Raw genomic sequence first — 24,098 nt, 5'->3', positions numbered from 1 at the left:
TGATGGCCGCTGCCTCTGGTGAGCTTCCTCACTGGGGTTCTTGGTCACTTCCGGGCCCTGGCAACGCATGAGACACAGCACACGTGGCTCAGGAAAGCTAGAGCTTGGGTTAAACCTCCTCCCTGACCATGACGTGTAACTAAGTTTATCCAGCCCCGTGAGGGTGCACCCTCCCAGAACCCAGACAGGGCAGTTATGGAGGGGGTCCACCGCTCCCTCTGTCCTCACTGTTACTTGCACCCCCGCCAGGTGTCACATGGTAAAAGACAACACAACACGGTCTGACTGTCACCAACAGAGGTGCCGTCTTCTTTACTCTGTGAGGGAACCCAGCGAGTGTGGGCTCTCCGGGCGTGGATGCTTATATATCCAAGGGTCGGATTGGGGTTTGAATGGTTTTTTTTCTCAGGAAACCAGTTTTTATACATCATTTATCAGATATTACCTCAGACCTTCTTTAGACATTCTTTCTGTAATGTAGAAGCTAGAATGATTTGGGGTACAAGTGATGATATCTGACTAAATGTGGCTTAAATAAGGGCCCAGTCAGTTAAGCATCTGACTTTGGCTCAGGTCATGATCTCACAGTCTGTGAGTTCGAGCCCCATGTCTGGCTCTGTGCTGACCACTCAGAGCCTAGACCCTGCTTTGGATTCTGTGTCTCCGTCTCTCTCTGCCCCTCCCCTGTTCATGCTCTATTCCTCACGCTCAAAAATAGAATAGACACTAAAAAGATTTAAAAGAATTAAATGTGGCTTAAGCAATATAGACATTTAATAGTCTTGCAAGATTAAAAACTCTGGGAGTCGAGGGGCCCAGAGTTGTTTTGGCAACGCCGTCGGGGCCCCAGCCCCTTGTGCTCCACCGTCTGCAAACTGACTTGTCACCTTCAGTCTCATCACTTCAGGATCACAGCTGCTCTGGGCATCATGTCATCAGACGGCCTGGTTCAAAGGCTCAGGGTGGAGCAACATCTCATGTCTCTGTCCTTTTTATCAGGGTGAGAAATCTCTCCAGGAGCCATCCCAACAAATGTCTCTATTTTTCATCTTCTCCATAACCAGGTCACATGGATAGCCACAGCTGACAGGAAGACAGGAAGAGAAGGCGTCAGCCATTTCCCCAGCATCTTTTGTGGGAACGCTTGTCACCACGGAAGGAGGAGGAAATAAGGGTTACTGACTGAGGAAGCATCTGCCACCTGAAACCCATCCCAGCCTTTCTCCTGGTCAGATAGATGCTTTAAGTGCTTGAGGCTTGTGCTCAGAAACACCAAGGAGGAAAGGCCACCCATAGTTTAAAAAAAAAAAGCTTGTTTATATTCCTTACTATTTATACTTACGTATGCATTTATCTAGAATTATGGGCTTGACATGTTGGCATAGTTCCTTTTATGAGCTGTCCCAGGGGGTCACAAATTCAAATGCTATAAATGAAGCAGGCTATTGTTTAGAGATTAAACACGTAGGAATATTCTTAATTTCCACAAAGGAAAAATCTTTCATCCATTTTTTTTTTCTTGAACTATGTGGTCCTTTTAATCTCTTTTGATAGAAAAATGGCAACAAGGTAATATTTCTTTACTACTAAGTGGGTGGTAAGGGGCTCCTGAAAGTTGGACTCCATTTTAGGGAAAGAATGGTGGAGATTATGGCAAATGAGTTTGTTCTAGAGAGAGCAGTGACCATGTAGACATAGTCAATTGTAGCCATAGCCAGTTTATAGATATTGACACATCTTCTGACTTTTAAAGAACTAGGAAAACAGATTTTAAATGAAATTTTCTTATTTAAAATGTTAATATGAAACACATCTGCAGGCCAGATGCCACCCATAGGCTACTAGTTTGTGGGCTCTGAATTAGCCTAATATATCATGATTAAAAATTATCATATTTAAATGATTATACTTACTTTTACTGTAACCTATCTTCTTCAGTTGACTAAACCAAATGATAAGCAACCAAATTGAAATATAATGACTTCTTCAGCTAGTTTGGGCATAATCTTATTTATTCATTTTATTAAATAAATTTTTAAAAATTTTAATGTTTATTTATTTTTGAGAGAGAGAGAAAGGGCACGAGTAGGAGAGGGGCAGAGATAGGGAGACACAGAATGTGAAGCAGGCTCCAGGCTCTGAGTTGTCAGTACAGAGCCCAACACGGGGCTCGAACCCTTGAACCATGAGATCATGACCTGAGCAGAAGTCAGACACTTAACTGACTGAGCCACCCAAGTGCCCCCTCATTTTATTAAATAAACTTTCAAATTGAGAACCTACTAAATTCAAGGTGTGGCGACAGGCTTAGTAAGAACAACAAAGAAAAAAAGACAGGATACCTTCCTTGGGTAGGCTGTCTTACAGCTGATGTTAATATAAAGTGACTCATATCAACATTAGCCTTGCTTTGGGTGCAGGTTGTTACCTGTCCCCCCGCCCTGCCATGTATATATATACGTTAATATGTCATTTTATTAACCTAGCATATTTAAATAAACTGATCCTTTTCTTTTAAGGAGCATCCGTAATGCAAGCCAAAAACAAAACCAACCTGTCAACCAAAATAACCCCTCCAACTTCTAGAAAAGCGTTCTTGTTTACGTTAAGAAATCCAAACAATGGGACAATTAATCAAAGTAAAGCAAGGAACCAAAAAAAAAAAAAAAAAAAAAAAAAAAAAAAAAAAAAAAAAAAAAGAAAAAAGAAAAGAAAAGAAAGAAAGAAAAGAGAAAGAAAGAAAAAAACCACAAAGTTTTAAATTAGGTAACATGGAAGAAAGCTGGCTGACACTGAATTCCTGATACCATATCCCGTTTCAACTTAAGACATGATGATAATTTTTAAGTTATATTTTTAAAGTTTATTTTGATTTATTTTGATGGGGGACAAGGGCAGAGAGAGGGAGACAGAATCCCAAGCAGGCTCCGCATGGTCGGTGCAGAGTTGCATGCGGGGCATAAACTCATGAACCATGAGGTCATGACCTGAGCCAAAATCAAGAGCTCAAGAGACTGAGGCACCCAAATGCCTCTTTATGTTACATCTTTAAAAACAGATTTTGTGACTAGAGAGGAGTCAGCTCCACTTTCATTGGAATTGAAATCAAATTGGCAAATACATTTCAATTTGGTTTTCTCTTACTCTTGACTACTTTCAAATAAAATTTTAATCAAGGATGTTTCACTTTTTATCTTTTTACATTTGTTTCTATGTTGGTTACATTCTCCTCTAAAGGACATTACAAAGCCAACCATGTTTACAGTATTTAGTAAATGGAATCTGGTTTTGGACACGGGTATGAGAGAAATACACTTCAATTGGCACTTCTGTGAAAGGGACCGAGAGCTCTGAAATCATCTGCAGTTTGATTTGTGTGTTATCAAGAATTCCAAAGATTGTGAAGCTGCATCCTGAGAATATATCTTTTCTGTCTGTTCCAAGTTACCTAGAGAATGTGGTAGAAGAATACTCATGTAAGTTCAAATCACACATCCTAGAAATGGGACCATTATTAAATTCTATTTCCTCGTAAATTTGAGGAGTTGTCGAATGATTTTCAGAAAGTTAGAAATATGGCTCCTGGATTTACTATGACAAGCTCTACATTTTCTTATTTTTTGTTTATTTTTGACAGAAAGATTGACAAATTAAGAGAAAACGTCATTAGTGGACAAGAATTTCAATCAGCCATTGAAAGCATATGTAATGAATTTACATATATGTTTTTTTAGTAAAGTACTGTGCACGATGGAATCTTTGGTGATCTCACTTCCACCCAGTGCATATAGTGGATCAATTTTTTTCATGTTAAAATAACAGCTAAAGGTTGCTTTTAAGTTGACAAAAGAAAACGACATAAATTAGTGGTTCTTAGGTGAGAAACTTCAGATATTTGCCTACACAGTAAAAAAAACTACCAATGATAAGTTCCTGGATTTGTAATGATAATATTCAGAATGAACCATTTTATTTCTATCTCTTATACATCTTGTCATCAAATAATTCACATCCCTAATTCTGTTTATTATGAATTAGTTCATCCACATGCCAGATTGGAAACGAGGCTTTTATTTCTGCTTAGTGACCATGAAAATTTCTAAGCCACCAGGTGGCAGAGTGTCCTCGGCTTAGATTGAATATTGCGTTTTTCCCACCAGTGATTGTCAAACGTAGTTTATAGCTAACGTGAGTGGCTTTCAAAACTTTTGCTCATGTGACCCTAAAATAATTCAGAAAACATTATGAGAAAAATTCTATGTATAAAATTATTCAACAAAAGTTTAAGCAACAGAAGAGATGTAATTTCTGGCATAGTGTAAACAGTGAAATTTTAAAATAAAATTATCATATGATTCTTAAATGAATCTAATTGAATGCAAATTACCACAGGGATTTGATAGCCACCGTCATCTATATAAAAATACAAAAATAAGCTCATCTTTTATAATTGGATACTTGACATTTCTCCTTTTTTTCTGTGACATCTTACTTTCCATTTTATTTCCCCTATAGAATATTATACTACTAAAAATGTTTTATGATTAAAAGCTCTGACCATATTTTTCTTCTTCTCTGCAACAAGAGTATGCGTATAAATGAAATGAAATGTTTTGTATTTCCTGTGATCATAGGTTCTAAGTGTCACGTTTTTATATTTTTGAATTTCTAATATATATTAGTATATATTTCTATATTTGCCCAGTATACATTTTTCATTAATTTGAAAAATCCTGAAAAATATTAAGATACAAAAATGACTTTTTAAACAATGCTTATGTTTGTGGGGCGCCTGGGTGGCTTAGTCGGTTAAGCGTCCGACTTTTGCTTAGGTCATGATCTCGCAGTTCGTGGGTTCGAGCCCCGCGTCGGGCTCTGTGCTGACTGCCAGCTCAGAGCCTGGAGCCTGTTTCAGTCTGTGACTCCCTCTCTCTCTGACCCTCCCCTGCTCACGCTGTCTCTCTCTCTCTCCCCTAGAAATAAATAAAACATTAAAAAAAATTAAAAAAAAAAGAGAGCTGTAAAAAAAAAATGTTTATGTTTGAGAGAGAGAGACAGAATGTGAGTGGGAGTGGGGCAGAGAGAGAGGGAGACACAGAATCAGAAGCAGGCTCTAGGCTCTGAGCTGTTAGCACAGAACCTGATGCAGGGCTTGAACCCACGAACCGTGAGATCATAACCTGAGTGAGCCAAAATCAGATGCTTAATGATTTTGCATTAATGATTTGCATTAATGCTTAATGAATGAGCCACTCAGAAGCCCCCAAAATGACTATTAATTGTACCACTTGAATAATATTTATTGAGAATAATAAATGACCACCCATGGTTTGCTTATGTCTTCCCGCTTTGACTAGATAACCACTGTGAGTTGAGGCCTATTCTTTCATATAAAGATGCTGTAAAATTTGGAGCACAAAATATTAACATGCTTTCAAAAATTTTAAGAGATTCTTTCTTTCCTAACATTAAAAGCAGTGTTTCATTGGGGACGTGTCTGTATACACATACACATATATATACAAACATATACATACATGTATGCATACATGTACATACATAGGTAACCTCAAAGTACACAGATGGGGGTAAAAGACCACATTTAAAAAATTATATTTAGGGGCACCTGGATGGCTCAGTCGGTTGAGTGTCTGACTTTGTCTTGGGTCATGATCTCACAGTTCGTGAGTTTGAGCCCCACATAGGGTTCTGTATTGACAGCCCAGACCCTGCTTCGGATTCTGTGTCTCCCTCTCTCTCTCTGCCCCTTCCGTCCCCTTAAATAAACAAACATTTTAAAAAATTATATTTACTGAGATGTGATATTGCCTAAGTTTAGAGCTAACTCCCCAGGAGTTTAGAAAACGGCAGTTAGTGGGGAGCACAGTTCTCCACAAGACCACTCGCACCTATGACACCAATTGCACATTCAGAGGAGTTCCCAAAACTACTCTCAGGCTTGATAATTTGCTAACAGACTGACAGAACACACTGAAAGTTGTTTACTCATAGTTACTCTCTACTGTGGGAAAGGATACAGAATAAAATCAACTAAGGAAAAATTGCACAACGGAATCCAGGAAAAGAACTAGATATGGAACTTCCATTGTCCTCTCCCCATGGAGCCTTGGATGTGTTATTTTCTTCATATCTATGTCTGATACATGGAATATTAACAACTAGGGCAGTCCACCTGCGCCTTCAGGTTCAGCGTTTTATTGAGGTTCCATTTTGTAGGCATGATTAGTTGCCTATGTGCTAATTTCATTCTCTAGGCTCCATTCTCTTTCATTCTCTGCTCTCCTAAGCCCCTATCCTAGTTCAAATTGTTGGTCTTTCTGATGTGATTAGCTCCCACTCCAAGTGATTTCTGATGAAGTCAGTTCCAACCCTCTATCATGTTAGACTACCAAAATAATCCAAGGACCCCAAGTTAACAAAGACACTCTTATCACACATGACATTCCAAGAGTTTAGAGGTTATATCCCAGAGGCTGAAGAAAAAGTCTAGACACCTTTGTGGGTGAAGTTAAATTCTTTACTATACAGATACACCTATATACAATAAAAGGCACCCATTTAAAGTATGTAGTTCACTAAATCTTGACAAATGGTACATCAGTATAACCACAATCAAGATAGAGGGCATGTCCATCATTCTAGAAAGTTTCCTCATGTTCCCTTGCAGTCAAGTCCCTCTGTCCCCCAGCTGGTTTCCTATTTTTAGCATTTTATACATGTATATGAATCATATAATAAGTTTTACTTAGTGTCTGTCTTCTTTCACTCAGTAGGTTTTTGAGATTTACCCATAGTGTGTTAGTAGTTTGCTGATATTGGGTAGTATTCCACTTTATGCAGGTACCACAGTTTTTCTATCCATTCACCTGTTGATTAGTGTTTGGGTTGTTTCCAACTGGGGGGCTGTGGTGGACACACAGCTGCTGGTCTCTGTGTATAAAGTTCTCTGTATAGACATGTATTTCTGTCTTTTGGGTAAATACATAGGAGTAGAATTGTAGGGTTGGATGAGAAGCATCAGTTTATTTTATAAGAAACTGCAAGCTGTTTTCCAAAATGGTGTAATATCTTACATTACTACCAGCAGTGTGTGAGAATCCAATTGCTTCACAGCCTTTCCAACACTTGGTATTGTCAGTCTTTCTGACAATAAAACTGAACCATTTTAATGGTTGTGGAGAAGTTACTCATTACAGTTTTAATTTGCATTTTCCTGACTTAGGAAGTTGAACATCTTTTCACGAGTTTATTGGCCATTCATATGTGTCCTTTTTTGAAGCTGATAAAATATTATGCCCATTTTTTAAAAAAAGTTTATTTATTTTAGGAGAGACAGAGAGAGCATGAGTGGGGAAGGAGCAGAGAGAGAAGGAAAGAGAGAGAATCCCAAGCAGACTCCATGCTGCCAGCACAGAGCCCAACATGGGGCTCAAACACATGAAACTGTGAGGTAATGACCTGAGCCAAAAGCAAGAGTTGGAGGCTTAACGGACTGAGCCACCCAGACACTCCATATTTTGCCTACTTTTAATTGGATTGTCTATCTTCTAATCGACATATAAGGCTTCTTTACATATTTTAAATATGTCTTCTTTCAGACATGTATGTCTGTGGCTTGCTTTTCCATTTCTTAAGGATATCTTTTGAAAAGTAGGAGTTTTCATTTTCATGAAACTGAGAAAACATTTTTTAAAAAGTGCTGGGCACTCCAACTATTTTTACGCCTATTTTGAGGACATCCCCAAATTCTATACATGTTATCCAACTGGCAACTGATGAATTTGGGGGATATATCCACTTGTGAAGCCTTTTTCTAAAATCAAGTAAGGTGGTATTAATAGTAGTGTTATACATTATCTTCTGTGTCATCATCAACAACATCCTTTGGTAGGAAGGATGGATATTTTCTGAGAATTAGGTATTAATTCCACCTTCTATTTTGTTTTTTCTTTTTTTTAAATTTTTAATGTTTTTAAATTTATTTTTGAGAGAGAGAGGGAGAGAGAGAGAGAATGAGCAGGGGAGGGCCAGAGAGAGAGGAAGACACAGAATCCGAAGACAGGTTCCAGGCTCTGAGCTGTCAGCACAGAGCCCGATGCAGGGCTCGAACCCACAAACCATGAGATCATGACCTGAGCCAAAGTCAGATGCTTAACTGACTGAGCCACCCGGGTGCCCCTATTTTGTTTTTTCTTAACATAGCAGACAAATAGAGACTACTCAAGAAATTAACAGTAATAATTCAGGTACTGTCTTTTGGCTGCTACATCTAGGACCTGGGCTAAAAATAATTAATCCTCATGGTAACTCTGTAAAATAGATATTTTTGTCCTTATTATTCACATATTCAGATGAGGAAAGTGACATTCAGAGAAATTAAATATCTTGACTAAGATCCATAGTTAGTAAGTGGCTGAGCTGGGTAGGCTTATTTAACTCCAAAACTCAGGCTCTTCATTAATTCTCTGTATATGTTCTGGACTCAGCTGATTTTAGATATATTGATTATAGATATTGGCAGGTTGTGGAGAGAGCAGGGGCTGGGGGAAAGGCATGAGGGAAAGAGATTAGGTCTTATTGGGACCTAATTGGTCTAGATTAGGTCTAATTGGGACCTATTTGGGTGGTGGGTTTTCATGATTCCAGTTCCTAATTCCCTATACAGACTGAGTAACTTTATAGAGGGTCCAGGGTAATCAGGCCAAATTCGGCCAACATAAATACAAATCAGAGAATCCAACGAGTTAGCAAGCCATTTGGCTTACCGCATGACTCTGCCAGCATTTTCTAAGATCCTCCTTTTGTTACAAAATGTTGAGAGTGACTTCCTCAAACTTCAATTATGCGAAGGCTTTCTCTATAATTTTACATGTAATCAATACTTTTGTTGGTACCACTTATGTCAGATATCCTCAATAAAGCCATGTAGTTATTTGAAACTTTATCATTGNGGTGTTATATGGAAACCAATTTGACAATAAAGTATTTGTAAAAAAATACATAAAGATATAAATATAAATATAAAAAAATAAAATGCATTTGGGAATGAAGAACTAAATTGGAGAGAAAGGGATAGCAATATGTGCTTAGAAATGGGTGATTTTCAACTAAGTAAAAAAAAAAAAAAAAGAAAGAACCTTTATACATAGGCCAAGGTTCTTTTTATCATTGAAAAAAATATTTTCACAACCATTAAAATAGAATTTTCTCAGGCTTTTAATTTACCATAAACTGTGACAGAAAATGTGATCTGCAATTTTCTGAAAATTTGACCCAGTTAAGCTCCTAAAATGTTTTTTAGTTTTAAGCCTGAAAAATTCTAAAACATCTTTCTCCTGAGGAGTTCAGTGTCATGGTCAGATTTGTTTTAATCAATCCATAACCTGCTACCTGATTATTAGAAGATAATTGGCATTTGTTATCAAAGTTCCATCAATATTAAAGTTGGAAGATTCAAACACAGAGAGATTAAGACATTGGCCAGAGTCAATCAAATAATGAGTTGGTTTAGGGATTTGGTTTGATTTTCCTGACCAATTTATCTGTAGCTTGGAGGAATAACTCTAACTTTTTAAGTATTTAAAATCAGACAAGAATATAGTTTCTCTTTAAAGTTTTTATGCTTATTTGAATGTTGCCACTTAGAATTAAGACCTTGATAGTCATAAAAGCATTTCAGAGAATGCTTCAGGTACAAAAGAAATTTGAGCAACATAAAAAAAAAGATTATGATTTAAGAAAATGACAACGGTCATACCTTTCTTCCTCTCTGAACTCACCCCACCCCCTCAAAAAAAAATCACTTCTGCTGAAAGAACATCTCCATGGAGACAAATATATTGTATATGCTCCACAAATGAGAATTATTTCATGGGAAGGAATAGGTAGGCATGGCAGAAAAAAACTAGGAATGAGAAAAGGGAAGAAAAGGGAAGTAATTAAATTAAATTGCTAGTACTAAAAATGGGAGAGGAGACACGTAAAATAGTAAACTCCATTTCTCTGGAATCTGACTTTTCAAAGCATTTTATAAATTTTCGTTTTTATAGTATTCCATGAGTTAAGTGGACAGTTAATATTCTTGGTATTCGGTAACCAAGATCACAAAGAGGTAAAACCTACTAACTTTCTCCACACCCTCTGAGCCTGCAGCTGAAGTGGTAAGAGAACCCATGTCCCAAGACTCCGCCTCGTACTCCGTCCATGCTCTGCTCCCTGCCTGTGGCGCTCTGCCTAGGGGATGGAGAGGGCCACCCCACCCTATAGGGGTTAGCTGGGCCAACTGAGAAGGGGCCATGACAAAGAATAGCTTAGGCGTCACTCCACGTCAGGCATAGAAAGAGAACAACTAATGGGTAAGAAGAGTCAAGTGATATTGATCGGTGGCTCCCCAGGGTTGAATTCAGAACATGTTCTGCTGTCTCCTGGGTGCCAAGATTTGACAGAAAGGGCAAAGGACAACTCGAACAATGTGGGGTGGGCGGGTGAAATCTCCATTCATTGTCGTTCACGTGGGAATGGAGTGCTCAGAATGAGGGAGACCTTGACAAGGCTCCCTGCCAGTAGCAGCCTCTTGTTTCTTATCAGAAACCTAATACTCAGTGTCTCTTTCTCGTCACCGCTGGGGTTGGAAAGAGTGTGAGGAGTGCACACTTCTACCAGAGGGAAGAGATTTTGTGTAAGAGGACTTTTGTCCTTAATGAGGGAAAAATAGGAGAATGAAAAGAGAATATTCTATAGGAAAGGACAAGACTTGAAACTCAGAAAAACATTTCAGAAAAAAGGCTAAATGAAAAAGGAGTCAAGTGGCCCTGGGTCACTGGAAAACACCAAACTGGTGATGACAGGGGGTGGTAGAGATGCAACGGAAAGAAAAAAAAAAAAAGACAGTTCAAGATGCAAAAGTGTAAGGAGAAAATAGACCAAACCAATATATACATTAGTAAGAGGCTGGCTATTTAAATGATATACCCATATAGCTTTTAAAAAGAATTAAGTATACAAATATTAGCACAGCTTATCTAAGATCAACGTAGTGAAAAAAATAAAATGCCAGGGTAACTGTTCAAATATACTTTCATTGTAAAATAATAATAGATGCTTATATATGGATGCATGAAAAAAAATCTAAAGGATGAAGCATCAAAAAGCCAAAGGTAGTTACTTTGAGGGGAGGGAGTTATGTTTTAGATTACAAGTTTTTATGTTATTCAAACCATTGTTGTAAAACTATAATTTCCATTGTGTTATAAGGAAAAAAGTCATAACAAGTAGAGAAATAAGTTGTATTGTCCAGAAGAAACAATAAAGTTGAAAAAAGAAAACTTTATTTGCATTGAAACCTAACATTGAAGAAATTCATACAGAATTGTGTCTGTATCTGTACTTATAGCTATACCTCTCCTCTGTCTTTACCTATGAAGTGGTGATCCCAAAGTAAATGTAATTTCATTTAAAATATTTGTTAAAGTGATGCAAGTGGCAGACTTAAAGGTGATGATTACAGTCATAAACGTGTTCTATAATATACTGTATTTGCTTAAAATGAATATTAAACATGATCTACAATAACAACAGAACTTATGTATTGTCATAATTAAAATTTTTTCAACTATTGAATATTTTATTTTGATTAACTTGAATTATTTCCTTCAGCTCCTCTCTTACATTTTGTAAATTTCATAAGGCAACTCCAATTGCTTTTGATTTACAGACGGTCCTTTCCACGAGAGAATCACAAAGCACTGACAGGAAAGGGAGAACCCTAAGAGTTCACAAATATACTACAATGCACCTAACAGTATTTTAAATCAGGCTTTTAGAAAATAGGATTGGCATGGAATAGTTTGCACAGATGGACCTAATTGCCCTAAATTTTGAACTAGAATAAGTGACATATGAAAGAGTAATGATGGTCATTTCATCTGGGAGTTAAGGATATTCTTCCACTTTTCACTTAGTAAAACCTCCAGTGTGAAGTCAGACCAAGAATCTATCTAGTGCATTGTCAAATCTCAGCCAGTCATACCAAAGAGAGTTAGAGAGGGGAGAAAAAAGTATAAATCCCTTGTGTTCAAAATGACGCAGAAGCACGTATTCTGAAGTGTGTGCCTGGGGTCATGTCAGAGTTCTGTTTACTAGGATTTCATGCATAATCCACTCACATAGGGCTGGGGCTCTCCCAAACTAATGCAAGTATAAAATGAATTTGTCTGAGATGGGGAAAAAAATGTAACACCGGGATTTGAAATATGATTTTGGAAACTTTGGAGGGCCTGCATTATTTACACCAGGTGGAAGAAAAGTCAAACTCCAGAGGCCTTTGTCCCTGCAGGGCTGTAAAAAGTCAGAGCCCAGGCAGGGAAGACTTAAACAGCCAGGATGGGTAAGTCAGCACAGGTGGGGATCATTAACCCCGGGGAAAGGGGGAAGAGACCCTGGGAAACACACCCCTCCAGGCCATCTGGACCCAGCCGTGGAACTTTGGGGAACCCAACGGGGGAAACACATCTTTGACTGGAGAAGAGACGCTGGCTGTAAAGAATCCAAGCTGCCTTGCATTGTAAGAACAGCTCTACAACGGACACTACTAGGACAACTTCACTTCTGAGATAACTGAACTCAGGCAACCATGTCCGTCCCTCTTCCCAAGAGGCCCCAGGGCCCCTCCTTCCCAGCATGCCCTTCCCATCCCAGCATGCCCTAGTGCCACGCCCACAGCGGCTCTCCCAGAGGCCTGTGCGGTTCACAGCCCCAGACAGAGGCTGGAGTCTCCAAGTCTTAGTTCAGAAGAGCGTTTGTGTGTGGCGACAAGACTCTCTCAAGGTAAGATCTCCGCCTTAATGGTTGGAAACCCCCCCAACCTCCTCCCACAAGATCTCACCGAGACCTTCCAAATCTCGAAAAACCAGTGGCCCTAAGGCTCACCCGCCTGGGAACAAGCCGTAGTTCCCGAAGTCCATCGACCCCGTGTTAGACAATCTAGGGAGAACACCTGCTCAGGATCAAACCTTCCTCATCATTCTTTTGCTCAAATCTTCAGCCGTGTCCTGTCTGGGCTATTAGTCATCGTCTAATTGCTTTGTTTCCCACTAACTCAAATTAAATCTTATTCTGCGGAAACCGAGTTTACTGCGTCTGGAGTAGCAAGGAATGCAAAGGGAGTGTGAGGAAACCAGCCACCCACTTTTTTTTCCAGTTAATATTGAAGTGAATGCAAACTTTACCCAATTGTATTGTTAATATTACGTATGTCCGACACCAAGAGACTGCCTTAGAATTTATGTGTAGTAGTCTGTGTGTTTATTAAGCAACTTGACCCTGGAAATAATCCTGTAGGTTGATAGGTTAAGTGTGATTATCTTGCTCATTTTACAGATGAAGAAACAATCTGTGAGAGATTGAGAGACTTACATCAAAGTGTCACATCCAGTAAGTGGCAGAAGTGAGGACTCAAACCCAGGACTTCTTCTTTATTACCTGTGCTAAGAGATTGTTTTAAAAAAAATCATTTTCCAGAGCTCTTTTCTTACTTCATTTTAGTTAACATAAGAAAAGAACTACCCTATAATATCAAATATCCTTCTCTTTTTAAGGGTAACTAATTAAAAAATAAAAACAAACAACACAAATATCCTATACACGTGTGTGTATACACACATATATATCCTTGTCTATATTTTAAAGATAAAGTGGTCTGATTGGAAAAAAAAGCTTAACGTAAGAAATTAAAGTCTTGGGGTGCCTGGGTGGTTTAGTCGGTTGAGTGTCCAACTTTGGCTCAGATCATTATCTCGCGGTTTGTGAGTTTTAGCCCCGCGTCGGGCTCTGTGCTGACAGCCAGCTCAGAGCCTCGAGCCTGTTTTAGATTCTGTGTCTCCCTCTCTCTATGACCCTCCCCTACTCACGCTGTCTCTCTCTCTGAAATAAATAAAACAGTAAAAAAATTTTTAAAGAAATTAAAGTCTTAAAACAAGCCCAAATAGTTCTTTTTTTAAAATATAGTTTTTATTTTATTTTTGAGACAGAGAGAGAGCATGAGCAGGAGAGAGAGGGAGACACAGAATCTGAAATAGGCTCCAGGCTCTGAGCTGCCGGCACAGAGCCCCGCATGGGGCTCGAACCCACGAACTGCGAGATCATGATCTGAGCCGAAGTCGAATACTTAACCGACTGAGCCACTCAAGCGCCCCCCACCCCCAATACTTCTTTAGAGAAAAAGAGTATCATCTTTAAATACTTTTTGAATATTAAATATGATTTAATAACACACTAAATAAGTATTCAATTAAACATAGATTGATCAGGAAAATAAATGGTCCTATCTCAAGGGATTTGGCCGAAGAATCAATGCTAAAATACCATGAAACAAACCCAAATTTATTATAGCATAGTATTATCTCTATTTTGAAATATATTTAGCTAATATAGATAGTATTTTTGTTGTTGTTTATGAAGAATTCCATTTACAAGGTCCTTAGGAAAGAGCTTAAAAATGATTGGTATATATAAGTGCTTTAGTTTTAAGTTAAGCCTTCCTATTATAGTTACCTTTTGGAGTAAATAAAATGTGAGGCCTTATACCACATCTTTTTTATTTAAGTCTTTTTAGTTTTTTGGAAATGGCACCTATTAAAAGCAAAGCCTGACTGCTAAATCAGTATTAAGTTAGAATCCAACTATGGTTTGTTCCTTTGCTGGGTTTTTAACTTTTCTTGCTTCTTGCATTCTATACACAGATACTGTACTTTGATGTTTTAAAACAGTTAAGTAGCAGAAAAGGAGATTTCTATAATGGGATTTCTACTTACTTAATATATATGAAAGCTACTATGCTTGTTTGTTATATGCAGAAAAATGTATGGAGCTAAAAAAATCCCTCAGATATTGTCTGTTATGGAATTTAAAATAATAAACCTGACAGTAACTTGTGCTTTGTGCTCAGGGAGAAATATCAGAAACCAGTTTCCACCCTGAGGACAGAATAAAGTTATTTTGTGACAGATTTTTTAAAACACACTAGATTGGTGCTAAAATACTCTCTTTGAGCGATATGCCTCTAAGAAAAGAGGTCTTTTGGGTACTTAAAAATGGAAGCTGTCTCGGATAAAGTCCAAGATGAATTGTGCTTATTTCAAGATCCATTTATAGAGTATGGTGTTAAAGGTTGGCTATGGAGGCATTGATGTTATCATAATCTTATCATACATTAACATTTAAGTTTGTCTGGAAGGATTGTGGAGAGACCTTTTTCTGCTAGAGAAAGTGTATGGTGTAGGAAAGACAGCTGTGGGGAAAGAAATGACAGCACTACTCAGACAGTAATAATTAACAAAATGGCAAGCTTTAGGGCTCCAAGTCAGTGAGCAGGGCCCAAGTTCAGGCTCTACCAGATACTACCTACGTAAGGTTTCACTGTGCAGTGGCGATAATAGGATGTACTTCTTTTTTTTATGTTTGTTTGTTTATTTATTTATTTTTAATGTTTTATTTATTTCTAGGAGAGAGAGAGAGAGAGAGAGAGAGACAGCGTGAGCAGGGAGGGTCAGAGAGAGGGAGGGAGTCACAGACTCTGAAACAGGCTCCAGGCTCTGAGCTGGCAGTCAGCACAGAGCCCGATGCAGGGCTCCAACCCACGAACCGCGAGATCATGACCTAAGCGAAAGTCGGACGCTTAAGCCACCCAGGCGCCCCTTAAATTATTATTATTAAAGTTAGTCAACATACAGTGTGTTATTGGGTTCAGGAGGCTAAGAAACATATTAAATTCTCAGTAAATATCAGTTTTTACTCTTACATCTACCTGACTCTCCCAACAGTGTGTCATCATCCAAAATAACTCTACCTGTGAAATCACACTTTCAGCCTAGTTCTGACCAGTATCTCCTATCTGGTCCATTGACTACAGCTGAGCTAGACCACAGCTTAAAACCTGTTCCCCCACTTGGTAGACAGCCTCTTGTCAATCTCCCCGACTATCTTTTATTCACATATACGTGGCAGATTCCCAAATATGGATGAACCCAATTGTCCATTTAGTCTTCACCTGCACCCAGCTTACTGGGGAAAATCATACTATTGAGTAGATTTATATCACAGTAAGTTCATTGTCACCAGCCTCAGCTGAGCTCTCAACTGTCTCTGTCACTCCCTACTGTGTTCTCTCAGTCAACTCTGTATCCCAGTCTCCACTCTGCATATTTCAAACCTTTTTCAGTTTGTTCAAAACGCGTGCCTTTTCACTTCCTCCCCTGCCCCTCTCTCTGTAAAGTAGCCTTGCATCACAGCAAAATTAGAACAGGAGGAGCTCCTGATATTGCAAATTCTGTAAACCCATTGTTTCCTTATTTCCCCGTTTCAGTGAAAGAGGTGTTTTCTCTCCAGTCTACCTGTGGTCTTTGATCTTTTACAGGATCCATCAGTGATTCCCTCTCTTTTTCTCTATTTTTTACCTCTGTCTTGGTACTGCCCCTGTCAGTATTTAACAGTGCTCATATTACTTATCTTTTTAAAAATGTGTATTTATTTTTGAGAGAGAGAGAGAGAGCCCAAGCTAAGGAGGTGCAGAGAGAGAGGGAGACACAGACTCTGAAGCAGGCTCCAGGCTCTGAGCTGTCAGCACAGAGCCCGATGTGGGGCTCGAACCCATGAACTGCAAGATCATGACCCAAGCTGAAGTTGGACGCTTAAATGACTGAGCCACCCAGGCGCCCCTCATATTACTCATCTTTAAAAAAGTCAACAGCTCTCTTGACTCCACCCTTCCTTCCTGCTTACCTTCTTTTTCCTTACCTTCATACCTAAGGTTCTTGAGAAGATGCACGTTTTGTGTCTCTTCCCTCAAGTTCCAGTTACTCCTCAACCCACTACAGTATGGTTGTGGACCCCATCACTCTACTAGACTGCTCTCGCCAGGGCCATTGGCTTCTTATTTCCAAATTTAATAGCAGTGTATAGTTTGCTTGACCTCTTAACTGCTTTTGAAATGACTGATCACTGCCTCCTTTTCAAAGCCCTCTGTCGTCTACGGCCATAGCACCCTGAATGTGCCTGATCTCGTCAAAGCCCTCTGTCTTCTTGGCTCCCATTACCATTTCTCTTGGCTCCCTTCCTGCCATTTTTTTTCATGACTTCTTAGATTCTCTTGTGGATTCTTTTCCTCTGCTCATTTCTTAAGTAGGGTCTCTGTTCTGTGTCCTCTTCTCAACTCACTGTATGTATTTTCCTTTATAATCTCATCTAATCCTATAGCCTCCGATCACCTTTACATAGCAGTGACTCCTGAATTTAGATCTACAGCCAGTGTCTCTCCTGAGCTTCAGACCCACTTCTACCTTCTTACTGGGACTTCCTGTTGGATATCACACAGTCCCAGCTCAACATGTTTAAAACTGGACTCGTGACCTTCACTTGCACCATCACAACCTGTTTCTCTTCCAGTGTTCCTTCATCTCGGTTAATGACACCCCCAGCTACCCAGTCATCCAAGCCAGAAACTTAGGAATTACTCTGGACTTCTCCCGCACTTTCTATATCCAGTTAAAAAAAAAAATCAAATCTTGTATCTTTTACTTCAAGAATATACCCAACCCATTGTTTCTGTCATTCATACTTTTATCTCAGTCAAGCTCCCATCCTCTCTAATTGGGATTGTCTCAACAGCTTCCTTCTGAAGTGTCTATTTGATTCAAGTATTGCTCTCTCTCAAATCCCTCTCAATTCAGACAGTGCTTTTAAAAACNTCATGCTGTCTGTCTCTCTCTCTCTCTCCTAGAAATAAATAAAACATTAAAAAATTTAAAATAAATAAAAACACAAATTTGGTTTCACTATGTGCTTTAAATCCTTTAATGAAATACTAGTTAGGGTTCAACCAGACAAGCAGAAAGAACAGGAGATGTTTGCTGAGAAGTTTGTTACAAGGAATTGGTTTACACTGGTTGAGGCTGGCTGGGCAAGTCTAGACGCCCGAAGGGCAGGCTGTCAGGAAGGGCAGGCTAGAATTCTCAGGCACAGCCTGAAGTTGCTGTGTATAGGCAGAATTTCTCCTTTCAAGGTCTTTCAACTGATTGAATCAAGCCCACCCGATTATCTAGGATTATCTCCTCTACTTAATGTCAGCTGATTATGAACTTTAATCATATTTGCAAAACACCTTCACAGCAACACTTAAATTAGTGTTTGATTGAATGATTGAGGACTGTTAGTCTAGCCAAGTTGACACATTAAAAAGACCATCACAAATGGCATCTCACCCCTTTCAAGTAAAGCCTGTACTTTTTTCTTCTTCTTCTTTCTTAAAATATAATTTATTGTTAAATTGGTTTCATACAACACCCAGTGCTCATCCCAACAAGTGCCTTCCTCAGTGCCCATCACCCATTTTCCCCTTTCCCCCACCCTCCATCAGCCCTCAGTTTGTTCTCTGTATTTAAGAATCTCTTATGGTTTGCCTCCCTCCCCATCTATAACTATTTTTCCTCTCCCCCTCCCCCATGGTCTTCTGTTAATTTTCTTAGGATCCACATATGAGTGAAAACATATGATATCTGTCCTTCTCTGACTGACTTATTTCAGTCAGTGTAATACCTTCCAGTGCCAACCATGTTGCTGCAAATGGCATGATTTCATTCTTTCTCATTGCCAAGTAGTATTCCGTTGTGTATATAAACCATGTCTTCTTTATCCATTCATCAGTTGATGGATATTTAGGCTCTTTCCATAATTTGGCTATTGTTGAAAGCTCTGTATAAACATTGGTGTGCATGTGCCCCTGTGCATCAGCACTCCTGTATCCCTTGGATAAATTCCTAGCAGTGCTATTGCTGGGTCATAGGATAGTTCTATTTTTAATTTTTTGAGGGATCTCCACACTATTTTCCAGAGCAGCTGTACCGGTTTGCATTCCCACCAACAGTGCAAGAGTTCCCATTTCTCCACATCCTTGCCAGCATCTATAGTCTCCTGATTTGTTCATTTTAGCCACTCGGACTGGTGTGAGGTGATATCTCAGTGTAAAGCCTGTACTTTTAAAAAGTGGCTGCATGTACAGCAGTCTCCCTCACCCTTACCTGTGACTTCACTTTCCATGGCTTCAATTACCAGGTGTCAGCCGCTGTCCAGATTCAGAAGCTGATTCATGACAACATGTCAGAAGGTCTGTAGTAGCCTAACTCTATGTCACAATGGTTACGTCATGGGCCTCCATTCATCACATCACATCGGCATCTTATGATCTCACAACATCACAAGTAGCAGGTTGAGTGTAGTAAATAAGATATTTTGAGAGTGAGATCACATTTACATAACTTTTATTACAGCATATTGTTATAATTGTTCTATTTTATTATTGTTAATCTCTTACTGTACCTAATTTATAAGTTAAACTTTATCGTAGGTATGTACGTATAGGAAAAAAAACAGAGTATGTACGGGATTCATTACTATCTGCCCTTTCAGGCAGGGCAGGGATCTTGAAACATATCTGCTGCAGCTAAGGGGGCGCTGCTGTAATGTCTGTACAGCTCGGCATTCATCTTTCTGGCAAACCTGGTCTCCCTTCTCTCACCTCTCCAGGCTTCAGTAAGATTGAGATCCTTTCATGTCCAGAATGTGCCTGTTCTCTACCCATAATGCTCTTTCTCCTTCTCTGCCGAGATAACTCAGCTCATCTTTTCCTCAGGAAGCCTTTCCTCATCTTCAGTCTGAGCTCGGTCATGTTGTTAACAACTCCCTTAAAATCCTGTGTTTCTTCTAGTAAACAAGTAATTCTTGTTTAGTATTTTCCCTGCTCTACAGTAAGGTATGTCTTATCACTATATCCCAAGCATTTAATATATTGTCTAACACATAGTAGGTGGTCCCAAAATATTTGTTGAATAACCAAAAGGATGAATAAATGTAGCTTAGTTATTTTATTAGAAGTCTGGTTAAATTTGTGAATATAGGATATCCACGCTTAATGGGAAGCATAAAATGTATTCTAAAGCAAATATATCTGACTTTAATTTTTTACTGTTGTGGGCCATCCAGCTACCTTCTATTAGAATGGATAAAGGAATGGTAGCTTTTAAGAGTTCCTCTTTTTATGAACACATATCCTCTTATAAGAGACATGAGTTATTCATTCATTTATTAAATATTGAGCACTTTCTGGTCATTGTTACAAGTTCTAGGGATACAGTGGTATGCATGGCAGCCAGGGTACCTATTTTAAAGCAAAGGATAAAGAAAATAGTAATAAAAAAGGCATGATATAGTAACTAGGTCACTGAGGTAGGATTGAAGTGGTTAGAGAAAGCTTCATTTTATCCATCAATAAAAGGAAGGTAATTTAAGAAAATACAAACCGCCTCCCCCCCTCCCCCGCCGAAAATATACTTCGCATTACAGAGAGTATGTGCGTATGACGTATTAATTTTTTCAGTTTTCTAAGTAACCTTTCTTTTTATAGGTACAGAAACTGAGGCTCTGGGAATTAAGTTAATTGCCCAAGGCTACATACAGCTAAATGCAGAGCTGGATTCAGATGTTGGTCCAGTTAATCTGAATCCCACGCTTTTTCCATGATGCCATATTCCACTCAGAAGGAAGACCTCTGGAGAAAAAGAGCTACTTGTGTCACTGTTAGGTTTAAGCCCCACATTCCAGTATTTTTTTGAAGATTTTTAAAACTGTCCTCTCTGTCAGTGATAATAATAATAGACAATACCCAATATTTTTTCCCAGTACACAGTATTTTTATGATATTCTCGTTTTTCATGGCACTTTTATTTTCATTCTCTCCTAATCCTGTAGCCACTAAGTAAGATACAGAGAATTTACAGACCATTTGAGACTTGAGAGAACTGAAATATGACAGTCTAGTGTTTTTGCCATGAGTACATAGCTATGAAGAGAATAGATTCAGTTCTCTTGACTTTCTGGTGTGGCATTTTTTCCAGTATGCCTAGGAGAAACCTGTTTATTTTCTTTTGTAAGTACTGACTTTAAGAATTTAAATCCAAATAAAACCTGAGAATTAATTTTAACTTCTCAGGAAAATGCCATAGATTTACTCATTAGTACGAGTAACATCATTGCTAAAGAAATGCAGAAGAAAAGAGAAAAGCAAGGAATAAGATAAAAAGTATTATGTGTTTCATTGAATAATTGATTCTGTCCTCCCCGCCCTAATTTGATGCAAGTGAAAAAAGGACATCCAACTGCAAAGCCTCTGAGACACTATGCACATTCAGGTACTTCTGAAATACAAATATGTGATAACTCAATTCTTTGTAGCCTGTGAAAAAGCCATTTTTGTTGTGTTATTCTTGTTGGTGTATATGTTTTGTTTCATAATTATCAAGGAAGTCATAATGAAAATGGGGGAGAAACCCCTTTCTCGTGTTATTCTTTCATAGCATTGCCTAAAGAAAATCTATTCTTCCTCTTTTCCAAAAGTCAGCTGGGTCTTATCAGCTTTGCAGAATGATGAATGAATGCCTTGTTCATTATTATTGCTTAAGTCATTCTTATTTATGCCAGTAATTCAAGGATTATGTTTTGATTGTTCTTGGGAGATGAAAACACTTTCTTGCTGATGAATAAACACTGCCACTTTTTAAATATTTGTATGCAAAATGTCTTTAAAGCCATTATGAAATGCTTTGCAAGAGCATTAGGAAGCTGTTTTTCGAAAGGCACTTTTTTTCTCTACCTTTTCTTTCATGCTAAGCAGTCCAATTGAAAGGCCTTTCAGAGTTAACTTGTTTAAGCGATACCAGTGTTTTAGCGTAATGAATAACTTTTTACAGAAGACAATCACACACAATTCAACATGCCGGTATTTCTATTTCTGTGCACCACCAATGCAGGGATTCTGTGGTAGAATCTCTTTCTTTGAGAAAGCTGAAGCGATCAACACCCTGATTAACCTCTGATATTCACGTGGTGCTCTTGATCTTGAGGACTGCAGCAATAACAAAGCGGTAATGGCAGCCATATGCTTAGGGTATTGTGGGTACGGTTGACCCAGATGTGAACTTGGGGGGTGACTGATGCTAACTGCTATTTGTTTCAGGTTTGGTGTGGAGATTACTGGTGAAGAGTTTGAGTTGCTACTTGACAGAATCCCCCTTGATGAAGATGGAAATGTCAGACACCTCCAGTGCATGGCCACGTTCGATTCTCAGTACTCCTTTACCACATTTTCTCACTCCACGCTAGTTTTCTGTTTGTGTTGTTTTTAATACAGAGAATGCACTCCTAGAAGGATTAGGATTATTTGAAATTCTCTTTATTGATTTGTATCTCACTTATTAACATTTTATAAGTGAGATTTTCAGAATAGCAGCATTGACCCAAAAAGTGGCATGTTTTAGTGTCAATCCATTGCAACTGATTTTGAAATATTTGCTATCTCAGCATCTGGAAAATGGCCATGAGAGAGGACAGTGTGATGACAAAAGAGATAGTGTACATTATGTTGTAGAGTTGGGAAGAAAACTGCTGTAGATGGCAGAAATCAGGTTCTGGAGGTGAACTGTCCCAGCTGCTCTAAGCATGCTCTTATCACGCTGACCTTTTACCCCCTCACTCACCTCCCACGTACTGTCTATTCACAAGACTTCTTACCACTTCCTTCTGGTGGGGTCCAGCCCGGACAGTAGAGTGAGTACATGGCTATTGCCAGTGTTTGTATTAAAGGTAAACCAAGACTGCTTTCCAGAGTATTTCCAGTCTATATTCCTGTATCATGGAACCTCTTTTTATGGAGATTAAAGAGTAATTCAAGTCTTAAGTATTTAAAATTCTGATCACTATTGATTTTATTCCTCAGCTATCTTAAGGAATATTGCAGTCCTAGGCATCTGATGGTTTTGGTCTGAGCTCATTTTTCCTAAAGATTTTTTATTTCTCTAGAGCAATTTCAGGACATGACTATCATCATCCCATATACCGCCTTCACTGTCCTATAAGTCTTAGGACTATACTGTTGAACCAACAAACCTACCCATAATTTCCTGTTAGCTCTTGATAGCAGAGTAGACAGTTACCAACCTGACTTGATTTGAAGGGCTTGACATAAGACACACACTTCAAATTATTTTCCATCACATGTACCATAGAACCTGAACTTCTCATCTGAAGGGACCCAGGTCTTTCAGTGAGAAAGTACTGATTTGCAGAAGCTGTTATGATACCTCTGAGAGGGATAATACTTTAATTTGTCAATCATTAATGCTTCAGTAGCATTTCCCAAAGTATATACCAAAGAGGAACACTAGTTTCATAGGATCAAAACTCTCACCCTTTTAAAAAGGTTCTCATGGGGCATCTCGTTGGCTCAGATGATAGAGCATGCAACTCTGGATCACAAGGACATGAGTTCAAGACCCAGACTGGGCATGGAGCCTACTTACAGAAAGAAGGAAATAAATAAATGGGGTCCCCTGGAACCTACATAAACACATGAATGAATGAGTGAATAAAAAGATTCCCATGACCAAATAAATTTGGGAAACTTACTAACTAAAATTTCTGACTAAATATAGTTAAATGAATTCCTTTCCCCCAAAGATTTCTCAGAGCCTTTAATATTGCTAGTGTGTGTCATGAATCTCGAGGAAAGAAAAACAGATCCTAAGACAAGTAGTTTATTCCAAAGATGGTCCTATGAAATGCTAGTAAGGTTTTAGGGAAATCAGACAGAAGGGAGAAAGCCAGTAAACATAGGATGCATTAAAGAGCGCGTCATTGGCGTTGGTGTCTGGGGTCCTCTCCTGCCAGGGACCTCTGGAAAACTGTGTAGAATCCATCTCAGGGCTGTGCCGCTCGAGGACAAGGACGCTGGAGTAGATGTACCTGTCAGCTCCCACCTGCCGTCGGTTGCAGCGTGCGTCCTGGGACTGTCCGGAGGCTGGCAGAGCAAGCTCGGGACAGAGTGTCCTCCGGCCGGGGCGGAGGTGCTTGCGGTAGAAGGCCTCAGGGTAGAAGGGAACCGGAAGTGCCGAGGAGACAGTGATACGCCTCATCTGCCAGCGGGCCTCTGTGTAGTGGAATTTAGTCTCTAGCATTTCTCAAACTTATTTGACCTT

At 39.0% G+C, this 24,098-nt stretch overlaps 2 long non-coding RNA genes across 2 annotated transcripts; one reads left to right on the top strand and one right to left on the bottom strand.

Annotated features, from left to right (window-relative positions):
• Positions 1–750: 750 nt before the first annotated feature.
• On the bottom strand, positions 751–19,145 carry LOC144230267 (uncharacterized). The gene is made up of 3 exons (XR_013334741.1): positions 19,092–19,145; positions 13,435–13,505; positions 751–1,083 (listed from the first exon to the last, which is right to left on the bottom strand). It is a non-coding gene; the product is annotated as an uncharacterized LOC144230267 (long non-coding RNA).
• Positions 19,146–21,088: 1,943 nt separating this feature from the next.
• LOC144230275 (uncharacterized) lies at positions 21,089–22,729 on the top strand. Its single transcript, XR_013334743.1, has 3 exons — positions 21,089–21,257; positions 21,876–21,989; positions 22,082–22,729. It is a non-coding gene; the product is annotated as an uncharacterized LOC144230275 (long non-coding RNA).
• The last annotated feature ends 1,369 nt before the right edge of the window (positions 22,730–24,098 follow it).

This window comes from Crocuta crocuta, unplaced genomic scaffold, assembly GCF_008692635.1.
Source record: "Crocuta crocuta isolate KB4526 unplaced genomic scaffold, BGI_CrCroc_1.0 scaffold90, whole genome shotgun sequence".
Taxonomy (NCBI): Eukaryota; Metazoa; Chordata; class Mammalia; order Carnivora; family Hyaenidae; genus Crocuta; species Crocuta crocuta.
Note: the sequence above shows the minus strand (reverse complement) of the source record. Positions and strands in the feature narration are given on the sequence as shown.